Consider the following 26,335-nt stretch of genomic DNA (forward strand, 5'->3'; position numbering starts at 1 on the left):
GGTCTTGGAGATCCTCAAACTCTGACACTGGTGCTAGAAGTGAGGGCAGGTTTGGAGACCATTCCCTAACTCCGCACAGTCAGCGGCACTGGGACGGAGAATCCAGCTGGAGGGGCTGGGGAGGGGCTGAGAAGGCGGCAGGAGCAGTCGGGAGACTGACCGCACATAGAAGGGTCAGGCAAGTCAGTCCTCAAGGAGCTTTCCTTCTAGTCCTCACTCAGGGACTGTCATGCTGCCGAATCTCACTTTTCCTACCCCCTCCTACTACCCAAGCACCTTAACATCATCAAGTGATCGAAGAAGTGCTAGGAAAATGAAACACAGCTCCAGCTCTTAAAAGCGCAGGGACGTGAGCTCTGAATTAAGATTTCTAAGGTAAACTCATGCAAGTAAACGGTCATGGGGGGCTGGAAATAAGGTTAACAGCTCTGCAGACGATATGAGTTTCTAGTTTTGAATGTCACCTAAAAGACTTTCACAGTAAACTAAGATGAACTCAAATCTATTAAGAATGTACAGTTATACCATCAGACTGTCAGGGATAGACCTTTTGCTCAGGTAAGCCATCCTTCTAGCACGCCAGTAATAAATGTGCTCTAACTTCATTGTGCAGACAAAACCTGGGTAGCTACTTCAGAAACCAAGCATATCTTCTGGACTTTCAATCTGTAACCTGTATCATTTTAGTTTCCAAAATATAATTCCAAGTAAGACTGTAAAGTCTTAGTCTTCTTATCATTATAAAAGATACAAAATAGAAAACACCCAGAACTTAGGACCCCTCTTTCCCTACACTGGTAACTGTAACTCTTCAATGAGACTGCCCTGTGTTAAGGCAAGTGGCCGTCTACCACAGCTAAGAGCAGCAGCAACAGGCATCAAAATCTTCTGTAGAAAACAAGATACTTGCTCCTGCTCTTACGAATGAAAACTAGAATTTAAAAATATATATGTGAAATTTAAAACCAAAAGAAGTAAAAAATAATTAGGAAAATTATCCATTCATCTCTGATTCCCTCCTAAGATAAAGACTTCCTAGAGTGCAAGGACTATGCTTTACATGATCAGCAACTTGAAAATAGAATAAATACAAAAACTAGGAGTACACACAAATTAATAAGAGCTGGGCAGTTTGAACCATGGAAAGTTCCCTAAAGAACATAACTTTGCACTGGATTTTTCAAGAAGTCATGGAAATGTATTGAGAGAGAGTCAACATAACTCAGAGGAGAGCAAAAGCACAGGGGAAAAACAGTACATTTGGTTTTGTCTAACTTGGCGGACACAGTCCACAGAGAGGGATTTAATGAAATGTCAGAGTCTGCGAGTGGGGCTGTCCTTAGGTCCTGCTGGGATATGTTGGATTTATGCACCTGAGAACTACTATCATAGGCTAGCGAGATGATAATAATGATAAAACCTATGATCACCGACCAGTGAGAAGCAACAGAAGGCTATAAAACTTGTTCTAGTTCAAAGTATAAAAGCATTTCATTACTCCAAGAATGGGGACCAAATCTATACTATGACTTTTGTTAAAAAGGTCCGAAGAAAACTCGGAGATGGACAACAGGGCAGTGGGGACAGACAAGCTTTCTCTCTTGCCCAAGCGAGTGACAGCTACCTCTACTTTCCGTTTACAATGATACAAAGGGGGGAAATATTTTCAAAAATAAAGAATATGCTTATAGTAGTGTGCTCCTACATCAAAGAGGAAAGAAAAGATGAAGGAAGTCCAGAGGACAGAGACAAGACAGAGACAGCGGCTCTGTGCGCTGGAAACAGAGAAGGGGGGACATCCAGAACGACGCCTCACTCTCAGAGTCTGCCGCCTTCCTCCGAGTCTACAATCTCCAAGAAGCTGAAAGAACAGGCAATGAGAAGAAATACTCTCAGATAAAACAAAGTAATTCCCCATAACCCATATGCCAAGACCAAATAATTTCAAAATGCCCCCAAGTATCTGGGTCATATTTATAACTTAAATATGAATCTTGGTTCAACGTCATGCTTTTTGTAGGGATTCCTTCCTCATCTCTCCTGAAAGTATAACTATAAAAACAAAATTAGCTTCATAACAAAAATCAGCATAATAATTGCCCTGTGAACACAGACTAAGGGAAGAACATGGCGTAGCTTCTATCTTTCCCATTGCTGCCAAAACAAAACAACAATAATCTAAAAGCCTGAAGGACCTTACAATGCCATCACAGATTGCGGCCTGTAGCCACTGCTTTGCAGCCTTCCGAGGATGAGCCAGTGGGATTTAACATGAACCAAATCTGTCAACCAAGTCGAAGACAGACACGTGGGTTCTAATGAGCAGTGGCGAAGAAAACATACTGCTCCATTCAGCTCCAAACAATGATAATTAATTCAGGAAAAGAACTGCCGCAATATAGAGCAAGGCAGCAAGGCTTAAAAATAGAGCTTAGGTGGAAGAATCAGGAGTCAGAGAAAATGATTTATGTCAACAATTCCCAAGCCATTTGCAATACAGGATGCTGCTGAAATTGTCACTCAAAACAGATGCCAGAAATCTAATGTGTTTTTTCAAACCACAAGTACTTTTTCCAAGAACTTGGCAAAGCTGGTAACAAGATAGGTAATAAACAATAGTACTACTCGGCAACAGTAGGTATCGTTAAAAAAAAAAGCAAATCCAAATGACATAGGGAAGACATGTTCTTAAGAAAAAAATTACAATGGGGATTAAAATTCTATTTTTCATACCACTACGTTCTAGGTATAACGTCAATTTAGACTCACTAATAATTACACCTCTAAGATTAAGAGTACAGAGCACCGAGTTTTCTGTTCAGTTTCCACCACTAACAGATCTGATCACACAACACATGCAAACACAGGATTCTCACCTGTTTAAAAAAAAAAAAGAGTACCTTGAAAACTGAACAGATGTCATGACTATTATTATTTCCACATTTAAATTAAACTATAAGTCTGATAAAACTGATGAATTTGGGACTTCCTGGCAGTCCAGTGGTTAGGGTGCAACATTTTCACTGTCAAGGGCCCATGTTCCATCCTGGTCAGGAAACTAAGATCCTGTCAGCCTTGCAACTCAGTCAAAAAAAAAAGAAAAAAAAAAGGGACAAATTTATAATTAGATGAGGATAATCCAAGATCACGGGTTCATGTAGATTTTCCAGGTTTCAATCTACTCAAGAATGCTTCAAGAATGGGGTCTGATGAATAGTGTGGCTGGACAGTCTTTCTGAAGACTGGTATCCTGTGGACTAAATACAAGCATGACTAGAACCCAGATGTATTCTACAAACTCAACAATCTGTATAATGAAAATCTAATATTCCACATCCAAATGGCAAATCTTCACAGCCACCAAAACACACACCACTCTCTCTTCCTAATTCTAAGATCAATTTCAGACAACTGAAAATGTTAAGACTATATAATGATGCCTAATCTACCTTTAAAGTATAATATAAATAAAATACAACAGAAACTATAATCTTGTCCTTTTATAAATGTTTCATTCTAACTAAGCAAAGCAAGCAGTACTGAAGAAATTCTTGTTCAGCATAAACTCCAGACCAATACATAAACAGACCAATATGCTTCTACCTCACCTATCTTCAGAAGAAAAATTGGTTATGTCTCCTCATAACTATGTCATTCAATTTAAACTGCAGAAAGATCGGAACACACTTGGAACAAGTTTCATTTGTTTTTTTTTTCTCCCACTCTTACATTCTCTAGAATTTAAGATTAAATACTAAATAGTATGCTAAAAGGTAAAACAGGCTGGCTTACTGAAGACATGATCCACCCAAAGCACTTCCCAGGACTTCCCTGGCAGTTCAGTGGTTAAGGCTTCACCCTCCAATGCAGGGGGTACAGGTTCTATGTGCATCTTGGCCAAAACACCCAAACATAAATAACAGAATCAATACTGTAGCAAATTCAATAAACACTTACAAAAAAAAAAAAAAAGGTTCATATCAAAAGAAAAAAAAAAAAAAAAGACCCAACTTCAAAGCACTTCTCCAAGCATGACATAACATGGTCAAATTAGCTGTTTTCCATACCTGCTGCACTCACCAAACAATAAACAATCATGTCCTTTCTATGTAAATCCACACTTTCTCACTGTTGACAAAGGACGGTATAGTCAAATATACCCGAGTCTGAGTCCTGGTGCTAGTACCACCCTTGGCTGTTGTAAAGAAAGCCTATTCTGAGTCTTGTACTTTAGACAGATCCACTCTGATGCTCTTCTAACCTGTCTATCCCCTCAGGGCAAGATGCTTATAGGACCAGGGGTCAGCCCGACCAGAAGCCCCCGACTCTACCACCACCAACTATAGTCTCTGGATTCTACGATGCCCTGCCCAAGGCTCAAACTTACTTCCAGGGCCTTCAGAGGGTCTCTCCTCAGACTCTGTCCTCAACAGACAATACCTGTTCACATCCCATGGTCTGAATGGTGGGCAAGGGACAGATGATGAGACGGATGTAGACAGAGACTAGATTTAACAGGACATCCTTGTACCATCACCTTCCTGTCTCAGAACTCTGAGAAGTCCAAGAATTCTGGCCTTCCAGGACATTATGAAAATATATCTAAGGAGGAGGACAATTTTTTTCCCCCAAAGTTTTGTTTAAAATCCTGATTTAAAAAAAAAAAAATTCTGATTTTAGGCATCCCTGGTGGTCCAGGGTTAAGAATCTGCCTTGCAATGTAGGGGATGCAGGTTTGATCCCTGGTCGGGGAACTAAGATCCCACATGCCGCAGAGCAGTTAGGCCCATAGGCCCCAACTACTGAGCCTGAGCACAGCTAAGAGCCCATGCACTGCAATGAGAGATCCCACAACTAAGACCAGAAGCAGTCAAATAAACAAACAGAATTCTGATTCATAACTTAAATATCTAAACACATGGAATATATGCGTCCATTCACACTTTCATCCTGGGACTTAAAATCGTTAGGAACAGATCTACCTAACCACATCACACACCAGCTGTGTGAACTGCGTAGTAGCCACCTCTATAACCCTCACTTAGCTGATCCGTAAAATAAGCAAGTTAAAAATGCCACTGTAGGATTTTAATACAATTAAATAATTTTCAAAATTATTTTACAGGGCACCTGACACTCAGCAAATCTGGGACAAACTGAAATATCATTTATTACATGTTCTGCCATCACACTTCTCCCTGGAAGGGCAAAACAGGTACCAAAGACAAAAGAGTAGAGCCAATTTTCAGAGAAACTACAACCAAAACACCACCATCTATAAGTTTCAATTTAAGGAATTCCGCATTAATTCCACGGAAGTTTGATGGCGTTGATCATTTCTCCCAGTAAAATGTTAAGCTCCAATTTTTAAAACTACACAAAGAGATGAATGTTAATAAAACTTTCTGCAGTAATCCTTTCTTATTCCAAGTCATCATGCAGTACATCTTAAACTTATACAGAGCTGCATGTCAATTGTATCTGGATAAAACTGGAGGGAAAAATGTAAGCTGTACAAGGGCAAGGATTTTTCCTTTTCTTTTCACTGTTATATTCCTTACTCTCCGACAGTTCCTGGCATAACAAATAAACCACTGTTAATAAACCACTGACTACAAAAAGTGAGTATGGAATGGTTGCCCAATACCTCAACATCAATATCACGTGTAAGCAAGTCTGGCATAACCAGAGAATGAATTATTTATATATGGCTATTTCACTTAGCTGCTTCCTCTAATTTCAGAACAGTTTCCTTAAAAATGAAACTAACTAAAACTGTAGAGTATGTCTTTAATATAAGGACAATTTTTTTCTCCTTAACTTGATGCCTCACCTTCCTGCACAGGGATACTAAAAATACTCAGTAATTTCACACATAGTTCTACCAGAGAGGATAATGCAATTAACTAAATTATACTGAAGTTCTTATTTTAAGCTCCAAATATGATGGGATGTAGTAGAAGGATATCCAAAAGCGCAGTTTAGGGAAAAGCGCCTTTCTGCAAGTCGCTCATGCTTTTCTCCCTAAGCCCGCTGTATCTTGCATAGGCCAATCCTATCAGCTCTTAAAGAGCTCAAAGTAAGTCTACAAACCATATCCTGCACCCCATCACATTCTCAAAACATTATTATGGGGATTTCCCTGGTGGTCTACTGGTTGAGAATCCGCCTGTCAACGCAAGGGACACAGGTCTAGTCTGGGAAGATCCCACATGCCATGGAGCAACCAAGTCCATTTGTCACAACTACTGAGCCAGTGCTCTGAGTCCGAGTTGTAACTACTTAGGCCCACAACCCTAGAGTTTGTGCTCTGCAACAAGAGAAGCCACTGCAGTAAGAAGCCCATGCAACCGCTGCGAAGTGTAGCCCCCGTTCACAACTAGAGAAAGCCTGCCTGGCAACGAAGACCCAGCGCAGCCACAAATAAATAAACAAATCTTTTCTAAGAAACATTATGACTTTCAAATTTTCTTAAAACAATCCACTTATCTCTCTGGTGAATGCTCATTTTCAAACTAAAGGTTAAAATACTGTGGCAGAAGTAGGTAATTTGGAAACAAATCTATTCTGAAAGAGACTAAAACATTGACAACATTGTACCTGACACTTTCAGAAAGACAGAGGAAGGCTGGTAAAGAGACAGTGTGGCAGCAAACCCTAAATAACTGAGAATTAACCCTGCCAACAGAGGGGACCTGTTGAGGATGTGCTTTCGGATTCACACCAACCCTAAAACTAGGCTGGGTGTTTAATAAAATTACATTCTCCATATTGGTCTGATTCCAAAACCCATCTACAACATAAGGCATCATCTTAAAGAAGAACTACATTTGGTGACTTCAAAATACTATTAGCAAAAAATAAGTATCATATTCCTGGATACTGGCTAAATAAATCTGCAATAGCCCTAAATTCCATGACTGAATTTAGATTAACAAGCTCCTCCATGAACTAAATTCAAAGCTTTCTTGAAAAAAGAAAAAAAGACACAAAAGGCAAAAAGTTCCAACACATCCTATTCCAAACCAAAAATACAAAGCTATAAATGTCTAGACATGCCTCAAGGTGTGTAATTACTGAAGCTAATTAGCATTCTCAAAATTAAACATCCACAGCAATGCTTAAGGGATGGGGGGGGGGGCGTTGGGGAGATGTATCTCTCAAATAAATTAAGAAAATAGGATTCTGGAATTACCTAATGTAAGTTGCTAGGAGAAGAAAAATGATTATCAGCTTCCTAAGTCTCAACTAAAATGTGAGACTTCTTATTGCTATTATTCACTGGGAAAGTAAGAATTAAATTGGGTAGGAAGCTCAGAACTGATATTAATTTTGTAATAAAGATAACATGAAAGATCCTTTCATTCATACTAAAAAGATGGTGTTTTAAAAAGAAAACACATTTTCCAAAATCTATAGTAAAGCATCACTTTCTATAAGATCATGACAGGAGAGTAGCACCATGTAATTTTACCTTACTCCTCACTTATCTTTATCCTACAAAGACTGTACTGTGAGATCCTGGGTAAGAAGGATTCAGTGTTCTGTACAGTATAGTTTTTAGAGATTTCGAATTCCACACCTGCCACTTAAAAAATGTGTGATGTTGGATAAGTTACTTATTTTCTTGGTGCCTCAAGTTTCCCTTCGGAGAAGGCAATGGCAGCCCACTCCAGTACTCTTGCCTGGAAAATTCCATGGACGGAGAAGCCTGGTAGGTTGCAGTCCATGGGGTCGCTAGAGTCAGACACGACTTCACTTTCACTTTCATGCACTGGAGAAGGAAATGGCAACCCGCTCCAGCGTTCTTGCCTGGAGAATCCCAGGGACGGGGAGCCTGGTGGGCTGCCGTCTGTGGGGTCGCACAGAGTCGAGTCGGACACGACTGAAGCGTCCTAGCAGCAGCAGCAGCAGTTTCCCTTAGGGCTTTGCTGAGTGGCTCAGTGGTAAAGAACCCGCCTGCCAAAGCAGAAGATGTGTATCTGATCCCTGGTCAGGAAGATCTCCTGGAGAAGGAAATGGCAACCCATTCCAGTATTCCTGCCTGGGAAACCCCATGGACAAAGGAGACTGGTGGGCTACAGTCCACTGGGGCGCAAAAGCGTTGGAAAAGACTTATCGACTAAACAACAAAAGCCAAAACAAGATCAGGGACACTGTTTTTTAAACTTGGAAGAATTAATATAGAAATATTCTTAACTGCTTTATGGTCTCTCTGAAATGAAGGGCCTCGCTGGTGTAGAATGAACAGAGTAGGCCCAGAGTGGCATCAGGCTTAAGGCCCTCGCCATGCTTTCTCCTTTCAGAGGTAAATATTCTGGGACGCAGGCTAACTTTCCTGTGCCAGAAGAATGAAGTTCCCTTCCTGTACCTGCTAGGAAAATTAACGGTACAGGAGACAAATAAGTAAATTCTAATGTGCTAAGTGCTAGCTAGAGCTGCTCATAAGGTTAAATGGGAATAGAGGAAACGGTCATCTAAATCACACTGGAGGGAAGGCTTCCAGAAGGAGGTGATGCTTAAGCCTAATCCTCATGGAAAAACAGCCAAACAGAGGAAATGGAGAAACAGATCTAGACCGTATTTAACAACTGGATGATGTGAAGCCAGATACTTAACCTCTCTAAACTCCAGTTTCTTCATCTATAAAATGAAATGGTAAGAGTGCTTCATTTGGAAGACTGTGTGAAGATTAAATGAGATAATACATGTAAAGAATAATGCCATGCCAACAAACACATGAAAAGATGCTCAACATCACTCATTATCAGAGAAATGCAAATCAAAACCACAATGAGGTACCATTATACGCCAGTCAGGATGGCTGCTATCCAAAAGTCTACAAGCAATAAATGCTGGAAAGGGTGTGGAGAAAAGGGAACCCTCTTACACTGTTGGTGGGAATGCAAACTAGTACAGCTGCTATGGAAAACAGTGTGGAGATTTCTTAAAAAACTGGAGATAGAACTGCCATATGACCCAGCAATCCCACTCCTGGGCATACACACCGAGGAAACCAGATCTGAAAGAGACGTGCACCCCAATGTTCATCGCAGCACTGTTTATAATAGCCAGGACATGGAAGCAACCTAGATACCCATCAGCAGGTGAATGGATAAGGAAGGGTACATTATACACCTTGGATATTACTCAGCCTGTTTAAAGAATTTTCATTTGAATCAGTTCTAATGAGATGGATGAAACAGCCCATTATACAGAGTGAAGTAAGGCCAGAAAGATAAAGCCATTACAGTATTACTAACACATTATATATGGAATTTTAGAAAGATGGTAAACGATAAAACCCATAGGCAAACGAAAAAGAGACACAATATGTACAGAACAGACTTTTGGGACTCTGTGGGAGAAGGGCAAGGGTGGGATGTTTAGAGAGAACAGCATCGAAACATGTATATTATCTAGGGTGAAACAGATCACCAGCCCAGGTTGGATGCATGAGACAAGTGCTCGGGCCTGGTGCACTGGGAAGACCCAGAGGGAGCGGGTAGAGAGGGAGGTGGGAGAGGGGATCGGGATGGGGAACACATGTAAATCCATGGCTAATTCAAGTCAATGTATGACAAAAACAATATTGTAAAGTAATTAGCATCCAACTAATAAAAATAAATGAAAAAAAAAAAAGATTAAAAATAAAACTATATATGGTCTATTGGCCAAAAAAAAAAAAAAAAGAATAATGCCATGAACATAATGTGAACCCAACAAACAATAATATCATTAACAGAGATGTATGGGTCGCCATGATGCTTTCTCACAACTGCAAGTATTGCATAAAAAAAGCTATACCATAAGACACTCACTTTTAGAAAAGTGGCTACAAAAGAAGTTAGAGGTTAGTGGAAACAGGCTCATGAACCATCTTGTGTAGTGGGACTTCCTGGTGGTCCTGTGGCTAAGACGCCACACTCCCAATGCAGGGGCCCTAGGTTTAACCCCTGGGCAGGGAACTAGATCCTACATGGACCCAGCACAACCAAATATATATATATGTATATAAATCTGGTATACTAACTAAAGCAATGGGAAGCTTATAAAGGACATCCAGAAAGGAGATACATGATTATATTTCTATTTTTTAAAGATTACTTTTGCTATAAAAGTAATGGGTTAAGAAAGCAGATAAACTAGAGGCAGAGACAATAACTAGGGAAAAGATGAGATAAGCATTCTGGCTGGAGAATGAAGGGACTCTGATCCAAGAAGCATTAAGGAGGTAGAATCACTAAGACACGGTGACACAGGAGATATGTGTGACGATAGGGAGAAGTCAAAGAGGACATCCAGGCACCCAGGGACAAAAGCAGCTCTCAAAGCGTGGCCTGGGAATTTCTAAGACTTTTTCAAAGAATATGCAAGATCAAAACCATTTTTATAAGCATGTTAAACCTAATTCACTCTTTCATGTATCTCAAAGACACACAAGAGCATTTTCCGAAAGCTACATGACATGTAATATCACAACTAATTGAATGAAAAGCAGATATGAGATTCATCTGTATTCTATTAACCCCAACACTAAATTATTTGGAAAAATTAAAAACAATGACACATTTCTTATAAATTTTGTTGGTGTTGTAGGAAAAAAATATTTAATTCACTTTTATGCTAACATGTAATGGATTTATTACCATACTCAAATGAACTAATGTGTTGTAAATTTCTCAGTTTTAATTTCTAATACAATAATATTGATAGACATAACCTACATACACAAAAGCTCTTTTGGAGGCTTTGGTAATTTCTAAGAGTGTAAAGAGATTATGATACCGAAAAGGTTGAGAACAACTGGGGTGGACAGACACTTCTCAGCATTCTGAGATGTGCATACTGAAGGAGAACAGTCTGTAAAGAAAGAAAGAAAGAACAGAGCTCTCCTTAAAACAGGGCATATGTGATGTGCTGACATAAAGGGCCCAACAGGCAGTCACACTGATGGAGCTGGATAACCAGACCCCCAGATGTGACAGGAGCTGAAAGCCTGGATTCTGAAGGGAGAGGGCACGGTGAGAACACTGGCAGATTCACAGTGGAAAAGGCTAGGAAGGTGAGCAGAGGTTTCAGGATACACCAATATTTAAGGAGTAAAGAAGCAGAAGAGAACTCCACACAGAAGAAAAGAAAAGGTTACAAAAATTAGAAATAAAAATGAAAACTAAAGCAGTGAAGTCGCTCAGCCGTGTCTCACTCTTCACGACCCCGTGAACTATACAGTCCATGGAGTTCTCTTATCACCGGCTATAAACTGAAGAGAAAACAGCTGCTCAGCATGCTGAAGAAGAGCAGAACGCCCATTCAGCATTAGTGCCGGCAAGAAAAACAGAGAAGGCAAGTGAAGTCCAGTAACCTCATCTTAGGCAGGAGTTTCAGCTTCTTATACAGCACTCTTTCCTCATCTGAGTTATTTACAAACAAGAGCATGATTTCTGGCTCATCTTTTTTGCCTTCTCTGTCCACCCTCTGGAGGAAATGCAGACCAAAAAATGACCAAAAGGATAGAGACAGAAAGAAAAGGAAAGAGCCTGGACAAAACATACGAAGGAACTGACCAAAGCAGTGACGCCATGAAGAGGCAACAAGTGCTCACGCACTGAGGGGCCAGCCTGGGCCGGCCACCCACCACACACCCTGCGGATAACACACCCAGCGACGCCCTGTCTGTCAGCAGGAGGAGAGCCTGGGGCAGGAGTCAAACGCTCCTGATGGGACTGGCAGACGCAGAGCCAGCTCCGTTCCAAAGGTGGCTCCAGCAGATTCCCAGAGCTCAGTTACCTAATTGCTCAAATGTGTCCTCGTTCCACAAAATAACTCCAAAGAAGTATCTCCTTCAAGTGTTTGATAGCTACGTGATTCTGTGGTAATGCTTATCTCTTTGAATTTTACATAGGCAAGTGCAGTTTTGAAATGCAGAGCAAACTCTTTAAGAAACACTTGTATACATATTAAAACATCAAAAGCTCTGAGGAAAGCTCCAAAACTAATAATAAAGGTCAAAGGAGAATTACTCAGCTAGATGCACCTAAGCTTAAAAAGCAGCTTTTTTAACTGGTTAACTCTACCCTTTAGATAAAAGAAAATGTGATTTTAAAAATATGGTCATTCTTTCAAGAAAAGGACTGTAAGGATAAGAATAAAGATATTTGAAAATACCCAGAATCTAGCATTACATCCAAACAGAACCCTGAACAAGAAAGGATATATTATCACACGCAAGCTGTCACAAAAATCTTTTCACATCATCATTGTGTTCTATGGTAGCTGACCTATTTCTAGCTCTAAACCTGTATCCGATTGATTTGCAAGCTTCTGAAAGTACCTGGGCTTCAAGAGACACTGAACAACATCAGAAGTATCTTTTGTCTGAGTTATATTTAGCTTCCATTCCCACCTCATGCCCACCCTTTTTAAAAAACAACCTGAGAAAGGAAGGAATTTTTGGACAGTAGTTAGTAACAATGGACGTTCCTAGTGCTACCGAAAATTCTGAGGGTGGGATGGGGATTTCACTTCTGACTAACTTGGAATAACAGGAATGATATTTATATTCCTGGCAGAAATAATAAAAAATCAGACAAATGTGCAAAACACTGGTGTTTAAGACACTGAACATCAGGCAATGAAGGACAGTGATCCCAGAGAGACGAGGACAAAATAAGGTAAGCTCTGTATTACACCGCGTGCTCAGTCTATGCCTGACTGCAACCCTGCAGACCGTGGCCCGCCAGGCTCTCTGTCCACGGGACTTTTCAGGGAAGAATACTGGAGTGGCTTGCCATTTCCCACTGAAGTGAGATCTTCCCAAACCAGGGATCGATTCTGTGCCTTTTGCGACTCCTGTGTTGGCAGGCAGATTCTTTATCACTGAGCGACCTGGGAAGCCCCAACCAAGCTCTATATTGCTTAAGTTTAATGCCTAGAGAGTTTCCAAGAAATATCAAAAGGAAGAAAGAGTCTAAGGGAAACCTAGGCATGTTCCTACAGGCTCCCTAAGTGGAGAACACGGGAGTGAGAGCCTGAGAGAGCAAAGGAGTCTAGAGTTAGAGTCAGCCACAGACTGGAGAAAAAAATCTGCAAACCATGTAACCAACAAGAGACTTGTGTACAGAAGATATGAAGAATTCTCAAACTCAACAGTGAAGAAAAGAACAAACAAACAAAAAATGGGCAGTACACATGAACAGACATACTGAAAATCAACCATTAGGGAAATACAAATTAAAACCATAATGAGATATCACTACACACCTATCATAATGGCTAAAATAAAAAATACTGTCAATACCAAATGCTGGCAAGGATGAAGAAAAACTGGATCACTGGTAGGAATATAATATGGCACAGACACTCTGGAAGAAAGTAGAGCAGTTTCTTATGAAATGAAATACGCAGTTACCATGCTATCAAGCAACTGTAATTTGGACCTTTATTTCAGAAAAATAAAAACTTATACAAAAACATGTATATGAATGTATAGCCTTATTCACAATAACCTGAAACTGGAGCCAACACAAAAATCCTTCAACACATGAATGTTTAAACAGACTTGGGATAGCCATACCATGGAACACTACGTAGCAACAGGAACTACTGACTGGACAGGAACACACGACAACTTATATGGGTCTCAAGGGAATTACGCTGAGTAAGGGGGAGAAAAGGCCAATCTTAAAGGGTTACATGGCATATGATTCCTTTTAAATAACATTTTGAGGACTTCCCTAGTGATGCAGTGGATAAGAATCTGCCTGCAAACCAGGGGACACAGGTTTGATCCCTGCGTGGGGAAGATGCCACGTGCCTCAAGGGTAACTAAGCCCAGACACCGCAACTACTGAGCCTGCCGTCTAGAGGCTGAGAGCCTCAACAGCGAAGCCCACGGCCTCGAGCCTGCAACAAGAGAAGCACTGCAGGGAGAAGCCCATGGCCTCGAGCCTGCAAGGAGAGAAGCCACTGCAGGGAGAAGCCCACCACCACAATGAAGAGGAGCCCCTGCTCACCACAACCAGAGAAAGCCCATGAGCAGCAACGAAGACCCAGCAAAGCCGAAAATAAATAAATAAAAAGTGGCAAATGCAAAAAAAAAAATTTTGAAATGACAATATTATAGAGTATGGAGAACAGGTTATTGGTTGTCAGGGTTACAGGTTTATGAATGGGGTGGAGGGAGGTAGGAGTGGTTTTAAAAGGGCAACAGGGACTTCCCAGGTGGTCCAGTGGTTAAAACTACATTCCCAATGCAGAAGGCATGGGGAACTGGCTGGGGAATTAAGATCCCACATGCTGCACAGTGCAGCCAAAAAAAAAAGAGTAGGGGCAACAGGAAAAATTCCTGTGGGAATAAAACTGTTCTGTACCTCGATGGTGGTTGCAGATATACAAATTCACATGTGATGAAATTCCATAAGGACTACATGCACACAAACATACACATGAGAATAGATCTAAAATGCTGATCAGGTATGAATAAACTCTGCAGACTATACCAATATCAATTTGCTAGTTTGATATGGTCCTATAATTATACAAACTGATACCACTAGGAGAAAATGCATGAAAAAACACATGGAACATGTGCAACTTCTTGTAAATTACACTTATTTCCTAATGAAAAGATAAATGACTAAGAAACAATGTAGACTATAGAATTAGTAAAGAAAGACATTTAGAAATTATTGTAACTATATATGCAAATATATTCTCCAAGCCAGGCTTCAACAGTACCTGAATCATGAACCTCCACATGTTCAAGCTGGATTTAGAAAAGGCAGAGGAACCAGAGATCAAATTCCCAACATCTGTTGGATCACTGAAAAAGCAAGAGAATTCCAGAAAAACATCTACTTCTGCTTTATTGACTACACAAAAGCCTTTGATTGTGTGGATCACAACAAATTATGGAAAATTCTTGAAGAGATGGGAATACCAGACCACCTGACCTGCCTCCTGAGAAATCTGTATGCAGGTCACGAAGCAACAGTTAGAACTGGACATGAAACAATAGACTAGTTTGAAATCAGGAAAGGAGTACGTCAAGGCTGTGTATTGTCACCCTGCTTATTTAACTTATAGGCAGAGTGCATCATGAGAAATACTGGACTGGATGAAGCACAAGCTGGAATTAAGATTGCTGGGAGAAATATCAATAACCTCAGATATGCAGATGGCACCACCTTTATGGCAGAAAGTGAAGAAGAACTAAAAGCCTCTTGATGAAAGTTAAAGAGGAGAATGAAAAAGTTGGCTTAAAACTCAACATTCAGAAAACTAAGATCATAGCATCCAGTCCCATCACTTCATGGCAAATCGATGGCAAAAAAGTGGAAACAGTGACAGAGTTTATTTTGGGGGGCTCCAAAATCACTGCAGATGGTGACTGCAGCCATGAAATTAAAAGATGCCTGCTTCTTGGAAGAAAAGCTATGACCAACCTAGACAGCATATTAAAAAGTAGAGACATTACTTTACCAACAAAGGTCTGTCTACTCAAAGCTATGGTTTTTCCAGTAGTGGTGTATGGATGTGAGAGCTGGACTATAAAGAGAGCTGAGCGCCAAAGAATTGATGCTTTTGAACTGTGGTGTTCGAGAAGACTCTTGAGAGTCCCTTGGGACTGCAAGGAGATCCAACCAGTCAACCCTAAAGGAAATCAGTCCTGAATACTCATTGGAAGAACTGATGCTGAAGCTGAAACTCCAATACTTTGGCCACCTGATGGGAAGAACTGCCTCACTGGAAAAGATCCTGATGCTGGGAAAGACTGAAGGCAGGAGGAGAAGGGGACAACAAAGAATGAGATGGTTGGATGGTATCACCAACGTGATGGACGTGAGTTTGAGTAGGCTCCAGGAGCTGGTGATGGATAGGGAAGCCTGGTGAGCTGCAGTCCATGGGGTCGCAAAGATTTGGACACAACTGAGCGACTGAACTGATATATGCAAAAATCTAAAGAAAAAAACAAAGCACATTAGAAGTAAAAAAAAAAAAAAAATCTCTGACATATTAGAGATAAAACTACACTATGTAAGACTAACAGCTGATTAAAAATTTTAACAGAAGAAATTAGGAGAAAAAACTTGAGAACAAAGGAATAGAAACTAACCAAAAACAGAAGAAAAAATTAAAATGAACAAACCAGTGAACTGTGGAATAATTTCAAATTAACTAATATATGTGTCAGTGGTATTTCCAAAGAAAATGAAAAAATATGTAAAGAAATAACTTACAAGTTTCTAAATTGGATTAAACTATAAATACACAAATCCAAGAAGCTCAAAGAACAAAACAGACACATTATTAACAAACTACCTAAAACAAGTAATACAGTGTAAATCTTAAAAGTAGTCAAAGAAAAAGAACTTTTTATCTATTGAGGAATAAAGATGAAGATACCAACTGAACTCTCACTGGAAACTATTCAAGTCAGAAGACAATGGAGTGGTATCTTAAAAGACTGAAATTTAAAAAGCAAAACAAAAAAACCCTGCCAACTAAGAATACTAAATACACAGAAAATACTGTTCAAAAATGAAGGCAAAATAAGAACTTTTTCAGACATGCAAACACTAGAAGAGTTCATCACCAGCAGACCTGTACTAGTCCTTCAGGATGAATGAGTACAACAGATGAAAATCTGGATCCACACAAAGGAGTGAAGAGCACCAGAAGTGGTAACAGTGTGGGTAAATATAAAAAATTATTCCTTCATTACTTAAATACCTTTTTAAAATAACCAATTATTCAAAGAAAGAATAATTAAAATATATTATACAATTTATATATGCAAGTAAATGTATGACCAGGAGGGAAGAAACAGAGGTTCAGTATTGTAAAGTTCTTAACAATTTAACAACATTACCTTGAAGCAGAAAATATGGCCCGCAAGAAAAATGACAGTCAAGAGAAACTTACTTAGTAAGCCCAAACACTGGACTTAGATATATTTTTTTAATTTTCAAAAAAATTGTTTAAATTATATTTTGGTATTAGACTTTAAATCAGCCATTTTAAATAAGATCGAAAAGGAAAGAGGAAGGGAAAAAATTTTTTAAATCAAGAAAACTATGACTAAAAAACTAAAGAAAAACTATGAGAACAACGTCTCACCAAAAACAGAATACTGAATGGAAGACAGAAATTACAAAAAGGAACTGCAAATGAAAATTTTGGAGTTGGAAATTACAATAATGGAAATGAAAAACATTAGTAGAGAGTTCAACACAAGATCTGAGCAAGAAGAAATAATCAACAAACTTTAAGTCGGGTCAATTAGGCTAGATTTGAGGAACAGAAAGAAAAAAAAATAAAGAAAAAGTAAAGTCTCAGCACAAAACATAACAATTCATTTTAAGAGTCCCATGACAGGAAAGAAAGGGAAAGAAAGGATATTTAATGACATAGTATCCAAACTTTTCTCAAATGTGATTAAAAACACTAAATCTGCACATCTAAGAAGTTTATCAGAAACCATGGAGTTCAGAAGGCAATGGGTTTATTCATTCAGTTCAGAAGGCAATGAAGATTTATTCAAAGTGCTAAAAGAAAAAGACTATCAAGCAAGAATTCTATATCCAGCAAAACCACCCTTCAAAATCAGAGAAATTAAGACATTCCTAGAAAAAAATGAAAGAACTCATCACCAGCAAATCTAGTCTATAAGAATACCAGAGTCATCCAGCCTGAAATAAAAGGACACCAGGCAGTGACTCAAATCCAGACAAAAAACTTAAAAGTGTTGGTAAAAGTAACTATGTAGGTAAATATAAAACACAGTGTAAATGCTTCACATGTAACTCTTTGTCTATCTGATTTCAAAGAAAACCAAGTAAAGCTATAAGACTGTGTTGATGAGCATGCAATATAAAAGGATACAATTTGCACGTAATACCACAAAAGAGAGGGGAGGGAACAGAGCTAAACAGGCACAAAGTTTTGCACACAACTGTAATTGAGTTGGTATTAATTAAGATGTCACTGTTATAAATTAAGATGTCAACTGTAGTCCTCAGAGCAATCCTAAGGAAATAGCTCAATTTCATTAAAAAAAAAAAAATCTGCAAAACCTCATATATAACAACCTACTTACAGATGGAATGCATTTATCCTAAGCTCAGTAACAAGACAAAGACATCCACTTTTGCACTGGAGGTTCCAGCTAGGACAATGAGACATTAAGAAGAAAGAAATGGCACCCAGATTGGAAAGGAGTAAAAACTATCTCTATTTGCAGATAACATGATCTTGTATCTGGACAATCCTAAGGAATCCACTAAAAACTAGTAAACAAGTTTAGCGAGGTTCCAAGATACAAGGTCAATATACAAAAACTGATTGCACTTTATACACAAGCAATGAACAACCCAAAAGTGAAGTTAAGGGAAAAAATTCTTTACAGTAGTAAGAAAAATAAGACAAGCCAGGATAAGCCCAGCAGCCCCCTCCTTCCCCAAGCCAGGGTCCTTATTGCTCTGTGATGTCCAGGGTGGCCTGACGGCTGCGCCAGGCAGAATCGGGACCTTTCGTTTCCAGGCTGGGAGAGAGCCAAGGATGCTTGAGCTGAATCACATGTTGACAATTCTTCAGGTATTTCAACCACAATATTGGAATTGGACACACTGGCCAGATAAAGTTGAAATTAAAAAAAAAAATAAAGGTGGCTCAGCAGTAAAGGATCCACCTGCCAGTGCAGGAGACACAGTTTGACCCCTGTTCCAGGAAGAACCCCACATGCCATGGAGCAACTAAGGCCATGCATCACGACTATTGAGGCTGTGCTCTAGAGCCCGGGAACTGAAACTACTGAAGCCCACTTGCCCTAGAGAGCCCACGCTCTGCAACAAGAGAAGCCACGGCAATGAGAAACCCAAGCACAGCAGCTAGAGAAAAGCCCGTGCAGCAACAAAGGCCCAGCAGAGCCAAAAATAAATAAATTTTAAAAACAATACTTAGATATAAACTTAATCAACTCTGAATATTCACTGGAAGGACTGATGCTAAAGCTGAAGCTCCAATACTTTGGCCACTTGATGCAAAGAGCCAGCTCATTGGAAGAGACCCTAATGATGGAGAAGATAGAAGGGGACAGCAGAAGACAAAAAAGGGGACAGCAGAAGATGAAATGGTCAGATAGCATCACTGACTCACTGGACATGAATCTGGGCAAATTCTGGAGCTAGTGAAGGACAGGGGATCCTGGTGTGCTGCAGTCCATGGGGCTGAAAAAAGTCGGACATGACAGAAGCGACTTAGCCTGATGATATGTATGTTTTGGAGAAGGAAATGGCAACCCACTCCAGTGTTCTTGCCTACAGAATCCTGTGGACAGAGGAGCCTGGTGGGCTGCTGTCCATGGGGTCGCACAGAGTCGGACACAACTGAAGCAACTTAGCATGCATGTATGTTTTACATACCAGGGAATGTATGTTACTGTCAAGATGGAAACACTCCCAAAACTGATCTACAGATTCAGAGCATCCCTATCAAAATCCTAGCTGGCTTTTTTATTTATAAACTGACAAACTGATCCTAAAATTCATATGGAAATGCAAGGAACCTAGAACAACATAATCTTAAAAAAAAGAACAAAACTGGAGGACTCACATTTTCCAAGTTCAACTAACTACACAAAGCATAGTAATCAAAACAGTACTGTAGTGGAATAGCACTGAAAGTCCAGAAACAAATCCTTACACGCACAGTCAGCTGGTTTTTGACAAGGGCACCAAGACAATCAATCCAACAGGCCAAAGGACGGCACGGCAACCCACTCTAGTGTTCTTGCCTGGAGAATCCCCACAGACAGAGGAGCCTGGTGCGCTACAGTCCATGGGGTCGCAAAGAGTTGAACACAACTGAGCGAATCTTTGCAATAAGCAGTCATGAGACAAGTGCATATCCACACATGAAAGTTAGAACCACACTTCACACCACACACAGAAGTTAACTCAAAGTGGATCGCAGACCTAAATGTAACAGCTAAAAATAGACCAAGATCCACTTAATCAAAAAAGCAGATTAAGTGGATTTAATCAAATTTAAAACTTGTCTGTGAACAATACCATCAAGGGCCTTCCCTGGTGGTGGTGGTGAAGAATGCAGGAGAAGTGGATTCGAGCCCTGATTGGGGAACTGAGATCCCACATGACACAGAGCAACTAAGCCCACAGGCCACAACTACTGAGCCCGCACACCCCAGGGCCCTCATGTCACAACTACTGAGCCCACACACCCAAGAGCCCACAGGCCACAACTACTGAGCCCACACACCCCAGAGCCCACATGTTACAACTAGAGAGTCTGTGTGCTGCAATGAAAGCTCCCACATGACGCAATGAACATCCCATGTGCTGCAACTAAGACCCAACGCAGCCAAATAAATAAATATTTTAAACAACACAATACCATCAAGAAAATGAAACAAAACCCATGGAAAAACTATTTGCAAATCATGCATCCGATAAGGAATCTGTACCCAGAACTCTTACAACTCAATAACAAAAAGACAAGTTATCCAATTTTTTAAAAGACAAAGAATTTAAATACACATTTTTCCAAAACAGATATACAAATGGCCAACTTGTAAGTGAAAAGATGCTCAACATCACTAGTAATCAGGAAAATGCAAATCAAAACCATAATGAGATTCTATTCCACGCCCACTAGGATGGCCAGACTCAAAAAGACAGACAAGAAGAAGTTTGATAAGGATAGACAAATTGGCACTCATGAACTGCTGGTGGGAATGAAAATAGCGCAAGCACTCTGAACGCATCTGACAGTCCATTAACAAGTCAGACACAGGGCGGCTCGGGTGCACGTCTGCTCAGCTGTCTCTGACTCTGCAGCCCCACGGACTGTAGCTCGCCAGGCTCCTCCGTCCATGGGATTTTCCAGGCAAGAATACTGGAGTGAGTTGCCATTATGATCTAGCAAACAGACTTTGAGGTATATAGCCAAGATAAATGAAAAGGTATTTCCACACAAAAGCTTGCATATAATTGTTCATAGCCTGGTAGGCTACAGTCCATGGCGCTAAGAGTCAAACACGACTGAGCGACTTCACTTTCACTTTTCACTTTCATGCATTGGAGAAGGAAATGGCAACCCACTCCAGTGTTCTTGCCTGGAGAATCCCAGGGACGGCGGAGCCTGGCGGGCTGCCGTCTATGGGGTCGCACAGAGTCGGACGTGACTGAAGCGACTTAGCAGCAGCAGCAGCATTATTCATATTTCTACCCGAAAAGTGGGATACAAAAGTCCCCTGACTGATGAATGGATAAACAAAATATGATATATATTCACCACACAACAGAATATTACTCAGTCATAAAAAAGAACAAAGTATTGGGAGTTCCCTTGTGGCCGAGTGGTTAGAATTTCAGGTTTTCACTGCTGTGGCTCAGGTTCAACCCCTGGTCAGGGAACTGAAATTCCAAAAGCCATGTGGCGTAGGCAAAACAGGAAACAGTACTGATACATGTGCTACAGACTGGATGACTCCAACCCAGGGATCAAGCCCAGCCTCCCACACTGCAGGTGGATTCTTTACCAACTGAGCTCTCAGGGAAGCCTGAACCATGAAAACATTACGCTAAATGAAAGAAGCCAGCCACAAAAGTTCACATACTGTCTGATTCCTTTTATATTACAATGTCCAGACTAGGCAAATCCATAACAACAGAAAGCAGATTAGAAGTTACCAAAGGATGGGGGGAAGAGAGAATGGGAAAAGATGAGTTAATGAGCATGGGGTGGCTCATGGAATAATCAAAGTTCTGAATCTAGAAAGTGCTAGTGATTGCAGAACACTGTAAATATACTAAATACCAATTAATTGTACACTTTAAAATTGTTAAATTGTAACAATTTAAAATTGTTTAAATCATAAATTGTAAAATTTAAAATTGTATGCTATGTGAATTCACCTAAAAAAAAGAAATAAATTAACTTGGAGGAAAAATAAAATCTAAGTCCATACAAAGATTTGTATACAAATATTCACAGCATAGCGTTATTTGTAACTGCTGAAAACTGGAATAAATCCAAATGTCTGTCAGTAAGTAAATGAATGAACAAATTGTGCTACAGCTATACAAAAGATCACTACTCAGCAATAAAAAATAATGAACTATTGATACATACAACAACATATATGAATCTCAAAATAATTAACTTTAAAAAAAAGCCAAACCAAAAATAATTAAATATGAAAGTGTACACTTATGATTCCATTTATATAAAATTCTAGGCACTGAAAACTATTCTATAGTGACAGAAAATTGATCAGTGGTTATCCAAAGACCACAGAGGTTGAGAAAGAATTACAAATGGGGATAAGAAAACTTGAGGGGTGATAAATATATTCATTATGCCTTGATTGTGGTGACAGTTTCATGATAAGCACATGTCAAAACTTAACAAATTGTGTATTTTCATATGTAGTTTACTGTATGCCAATTTTTAAACACCTCAATTAAGCTCTTTTTTGAAAACTACGAGAGGACAATGTACCCCTGCTGGCCACTCCGTAACTGACAAGGCGTTAATAAAGCAGTTTACTGTCCCTTGCTGAGTGTACAGGCAGCTCTTGGCAAAATTAAACAGAGAGCCACTCAAAGTGGCATATACGTTTGAATTTTCGTAAACGTAAAAACACTTCCATTAACCTGTATTATAATTTCAGACATGTTCCATCTTCAATTTTGACAGATCTTCAGTCAGTACTGCTAGAAACTGTCAGTTCTGGCAAGTACACAATTAATGTAATCTGTAAATAAGCATTTAGATACACCAAAAAAAGCTCCTACAAGAAACTCATTAGTAAGGTTCCTTAAACTTGAAAACATCTGTGAATAGTACCCCACGTGTGATAAAATCAATAAAAAAGGCTATTATCTGTATTATCACTCTTAAGAATTCCCCAGTTATAGATTTTTACCTTTTGTAGACATTTACTCAAAAAACATAAACTTCAAAAAATATATATATATAAACTTCTTACCTACTTTTAAAAAAAAGCTTAAAAGCTTTAAGGTTAAAAATCCTAAACTGAATTTTTCTTTACCAAAAGATATTTTCATTGTTTTAAGACAAACAAAAAGTATGATATACTGAGCAATGGGGACAGTTATGGAGACGAGGGTGAACTACAGTCAGTCAAAACCATTTAATATTCATATTATGTCAGATAATGAATAACATCATCTCATCAAAGCTACTACATCTCTCACTTTGACTACTGCAGTAGCCTTTCTGCATTTCTTAATGAAAAATTAAAAATTAAAATTCAGATGAATTCAATCTTGATATACTGTGAGTCTTACTTAACTTCTTCACCCGTTATATGGGTACAATAACACTCCCAGGTTGTGTGAGGATTAAATGAGACCATGGGTAAGCACTTACTTTGTTGCCTGGCACATAAAAAAATGTTTCATAAATGTTAACTATTATTACCTGAATAAATGTTCAGCCTCCATGAGTTCAGTGCTGGAATGGTGTCACATATAAGTAACAAGTCTAACCTCAAAAAAAAAAAAAAAAAAGATAAGTTAAAAGCAATATTTCAATCTTTATATACTGAGACTCTCAAAGAAAATAAAGAGACCTATTTAAAAATCCATAGCAGCTTCTTAATATTTTCCTCCTCAATTCTCTTTGCTCACAATATTTCTTATAACCCTGCACCTTGCCCTGAACCCTCTGTATCTACCCCTATTTTAATTCACAATAAAACACTGGTCATTTGGCTCCTCCCCCTCTGCTGATCCCTTCTACTTATAAGCAGTTCTCAGTCCACTTTCTAATAAAGTCCACTTTCATCCAGTCTTACTCCTTGAACTTCTTCAGCTGTTTTTTTACCCATTATCCTTCTACACAAGACAAATCTAGAAACTGAGCTAGCAGACATAGCATCTGTCCTGGTAGATGCAAAGCAAAAGTAGAGTGGCCAGAGAAAAAATTTTCTTCTCTGAGTAGAAATAATATCACAAACACAGAATTTAGTATCTCCTCACTCCAACTGCAATATTTATTATTATTATTACAGGACTTTGAGGGCTGGTTGCTGCTGAATCCACTTTAGGAACCCAGGGTGCTGAGTGCCACCACCAGAACCCTTAATATGCTCAAGCCAGCCTGTCTCCAAAACCTAAGCCCTAACAAAAAAAATAAACAAAAAAACACCTAAGCGCTACTAAGTTCTATACAGTGGAGTATCTCCAATTCATCATTTTTTTTTTTTTCTTTTTTTTTTCTTTTTTTTTTTCTTTCTTTTTTTCTTTTTTTCTTTTTTTTTTTCTTTTTTTTTTCTGAAGGCATCATTTTGTTTTACAACTCTATTTCATGAATATCACGTCACTAAGTCCACCTTCCCAGTATCTTCCCAGATTTCTATGAAAAAGCTCCTCCAGCTTCTGTCCAGCCCCTCCCCCTCAGACTCTGGCATTAGATGAGGGGTGGTTTGGTTAGGATCGGGAGGCCTGGCCGAGGATGCTGCCCTCCCCCTTCCATCACCAATCTTGGTCCTAAGACACTACCGGCACAGTGAGTCTTTCCCCCACGAAATGTCTTGTTCCTCCTCACGCAAAGAAATTACTGGCTGCCTTTCCCTACAGGCCCTCAAGCCATGACTTGATGTCTCTTATTTTTAAGTGAGCAAAGGAGATTCAAGTTGAAGCCTTGCCACATCAAAAAGTCACTTTCCAACTCTGAGTCAGAGAATCAAGAACAACATAATTCAAAGGCCACACTAGTACTTATTGCTATGATGGTTTTCTTGCCCAAACTGTAATCTATCAAAATTAAAAATGAAATGCTTTCTGAAAGAAGTTGAATTCCTTCTTGCTATCCATCCTCTTCAACCTCCACGTAACTGCAATTTTTTAATAAAATGCATAGAATCTGCCTGGAATGCAGAAGACCAGGGTTTGATCCCTGGGTCTGGAAGATCCCTTCGAGAAGGGAATGATTACCCACTCCGGTATTCTTACCTGGAGAATTCTATGGACAGAGAAGCCTGGTGGGCTATAGTCCATGGGCTCACCAAGAGTGGGACAGAACTGAGAAACTAACACTATACCACACCGTTGCACTAACAGCCTCTCAACTGATCTCTCCACTTCCGCTATCTGTTCTTCCCAGAGAATCAAGACTGATTTTTTTTTTTTAATTGAAGTATAGTTGATCTACAACGTGTTATAAGTGATCTTTTTAACATGTATATCAGATCACTTAGCTTCCTTGTTCAACCAGTTTCCTCCCATTAACAGCTTTTCATCACCCCAAGCAAGGTCTACAGAGCCTTGTAAAATCTGGCCCTGCCTATTCTTGAACATACCAAACCACATACTCCCCATAAGTCCTTTGTATTTGTTGTTTCTCCTGCCCAGAACAGTAACCTTCCATCAGGAAATGCTGGTTCTAACCCCCCTTCAAATAATAGTTCATGTCACTATGAAGAGACCTGACCACACAATTTAAAGTATCCTCTTACTCTCAAATCACATCACCATATCAATTTTCTTCATAGCACTATACTCTCTAATTATCTTATTTCTTTACTTTCTTCTTTATCAAAGGTCTCAAACAAGAAAATGGAAGCTCTCTGAGGGCAGAAATCTTGTGTCTTTTTCATATCTGTACCTCCAATGCCAAATAGTGTCTGACACACAATAAACACTGTAACAGTTTTCTAATTGTTTGATCCACTTACAAAGCCAGGTACTATCTCTGAGGTGTCAGGTTTTTAAAAATTTATTTCTACAGCCAAAAAACCAGCCAGGCTTCAAAAGCCTATGTTCTCTTCATTCTAACAATTTGTCCTGTATTCTCAAAAAGCTCTCTTCCTTTCTGGAAGAGAGAAGGTACCTCTGAAAGTAAAATATGCACTCAAAAAATAGATGCAATCTTATCTGGCAACACTGTTCTCTAGGTCTGCGGGGTTCAGATCCAAAGTTCTCAGGCAGCAGCAATTACCAAAAATCTGGCCACTAGTACTGCACGGAGGAAGAGCAGAATCACCAGGCTAATCTGAACCAAGCTGCAAATCCTCGTAAGAGCATCATAGTTGATAAGAGTTCTGTGAAGCACTCCTCACAGGAGTAGGAAGATTTATTTAGTTCAGTCATCTGACTAGTGGCACATTCTATAAAGCCTAAATAATGACCCTGTCACCAGAAAGACAGATACTTTGTCCTAGCCTTCCAATCAGCTGCATTTAGCAACCAACATCCCATCTTTCACAATAAAATGCCACCTCTGAGTTCCTATTCCTATCAAATTATCACTGGTTTGGGCAACAGATAAATCAGAAACTACACTT

The 26,335-nt window shown here is 39.5% G+C and overlaps 1 protein-coding gene across 29 annotated transcripts in view; it reads right to left on the minus strand.

The window, feature by feature from the left end:
* Positions 1 to 26,335, minus strand: part of R3HDM2 (R3H domain containing 2) — a 158,649-nt gene that overhangs the window by 86,170 nt on the left and 46,144 nt on the right. For 25 of the 29 annotated variants that reach the window (XM_043446918.1, XM_043446929.1, XM_043446948.1 and 22 more), the window contains one exon: positions 23,470 to 23,532. The exons of 1 other annotated variant lie outside the window; for it this stretch is intronic. The gene's annotated coding sequence lies outside the window, so the exon portion shown is untranslated. Of the gene's footprint in view, positions 1 to 23,469; positions 23,538 to 26,335 lie in introns of all 29 variants that reach the window. 3 more of the 29 variants (XM_043446920.1, XM_043446930.1, XM_043446923.1) reach the window with 1 other exon arrangement.

This window comes from Cervus canadensis, chromosome 25, assembly GCF_019320065.1.
Source record: "Cervus canadensis isolate Bull #8, Minnesota chromosome 25, ASM1932006v1, whole genome shotgun sequence".
NCBI lineage: Eukaryota > Metazoa > Chordata > Mammalia > Artiodactyla > Cervidae > Cervus > Cervus canadensis.